The sequence below is a fragment of the Limulus polyphemus genome, unplaced genomic scaffold (genome assembly GCF_000517525.1).
Source record: "Limulus polyphemus unplaced genomic scaffold, Limulus_polyphemus-2.1.2 Scaffold962, whole genome shotgun sequence".
Lineage (NCBI taxonomy): Eukaryota > Metazoa > Arthropoda > Merostomata > Xiphosura > Limulidae > Limulus > Limulus polyphemus.
Window position 1 is genome coordinate 370,940 of NW_013666572.1, and position 2,234 is coordinate 373,173.

Genomic DNA, 2,234 nt, shown 5'->3' on the forward strand with positions numbered 1-2,234 from the left:
GCCGTTATTATAAGAACGTAAGAGTGACCGATGAGGCCTTTCGGCTATTTCCAAAGTCGCATCAGGCGACATTTTCTGTGTGAGAACGTGCTTCTGTTTTCTGCAAATTTTACCTTTTATTTTATTCCCAAGAAACAGTCTTTATTCCTCCACTGAACAGTCAGTCAGTCAGTTCGTGTGATGATGTCCCAAGAAACAGTCTTTATTCCTCCACTGAACAGTCAGTCAGTTCGTGTGATGATGTGCGTATACGTGACTATGAAGGAACGAAACATTTATAGAGGTTTATAACATGAAGACGTAAATGTTCAAAGAGAGTAATTTTGGTATTTGTAATTCGAAACGCACTAACACTAACCTTTTATTCCTCCTTCGTTCAGTTAGGGCGCTCGACTCGCAATCTGAGGGTCGCGGGTTCGAATCCCCGTCACACCAAACATGCTCGCCCTTTCAGCCGTGGAGACATTATAATGTGACGGTCAATTCGTTGGTAAAAGAGTAGCCCAAGAATTAGCGGTGGGTGGTGATGACTAGCTGACTTCCCTCTATAGTCTTACACTGCTAAATTAGGGACGGCTAGCGCAGATAGCTCTCGTGTAGCTTTGCACGAAATTCAAAACGAACAAACAATCCTTCGTCCCTGCACTTCTGCGCTACTACTATGCAGCTATTGTTATGGACATGAGAAATAACGAAGAGCTATTTACCTTTAGTTTTGCACATCGCAATAGTTCGACATTGTATCAACATTTATAATAAAAATTAATATCTTTGTCGCCTTACGAGTTACTTTCCAATTACTTTACATACATTCAGCTTTTTCTGTAATATCTTGTGTCCATCAGAGTTCTTGATTAGTTATTTTCTTTTATTGTTATTACTTATTAACATGGGTTATTGGTCCATGCGCTTCTGTTGAATATTACTTTTAACAACAATGTTGATAACAACAAACATATTTTCCAGTGTAGTAACAATAGTTTATTCACCCTACGTTAGTCCACTAGCATGAGAAATGATCGTATGTATGAGCTTATTATTTCAATGAATTCCTCCCCTCAGTGGCTCAGCGATAAATCTGAGTATTTATGGTGCTAAAAATAGAGTTTTTGATGCCTGTTGTGAGCAGCACAGATAGTTCACTGTGTGGCTTTACCCACAATCCAACAAACAAACATTGGGTGTATATTATGTCTAATGATAAAGCGAAATGAACTACGTACGAGATAACCTTTTCTCTGTTCTTCAAAGGACATTTTTAACAGAAAAAAGATGGAATACTTTTTGTCTAGGTTTTATGTGTTTTTTTTATCGCATGTATATTATAATCAAATGTAAAGCTCCTTATCTTTGAAAACTGCGTTTTACTGTATACTTAGAGTAACGTAAATTCATAAATTAACCAATAAATGTGTATGTATGGATCAAAAAATTTTTGTCCAGCTGTCTAACCTTCTCTGATCGAGAAAACAAAAAGTTTCACGTGAGAATCGATAAGGAAGTTTAATTGTTTCAAAGTATTCATACACGATGTATTTCTGGCGTTAAAATCTTTGTTTATCCCTAAATAAATCTCGAGTTGTCGCAGTATATATTACTTAATTCATCATATCCGAGGGTGTATAAAGGTCCATATGGCATCAGCTGTTTTAGATTTTAAGTAGTTTGTCACAGCTAGAGGTCTGACATAACTTACCAATAGATAAAATACTATCTACTGAACCGTCATTTCTTCTTCTTCTTCTTTTGTTCCAAAGTGTGTATTCTTTAAGATCGTCGGATGATGGATGATAGGAGACTAGATAGCGCCAGAACAACTTGCGCTTTAACTCTTCATTTTTCAATACAGACAACTAACTTCTCACGAGCAAGCATGCGCACCGCCCTCAAAGAGTTTCTCAAAATGACAACTGATGTTCTTAAAATCAACTACCTGACAACTAAAAGTTATACATTTCGTTTTGGAATATAAGGTATGCATGTGAAAGAGGAGAGAAGGAAACCTTGTCGTTCTGAGATGTACATTTAAAAATTAATCTTTCCTAATCCGCTGGATGTTCACTAATTTGATAATTTATAACCGCCACTTCTGCCAGTACTATAATCTGTTTTATGTAGACAATATGAAACAACTCGACAGATACGAAAATATTTCCTCGTTTACTTTTGTGGTAATAACGAAAATTATTTTGTCATACATATGTTTGTTTGTTTGTTTTGAATTTCGCGCAAAG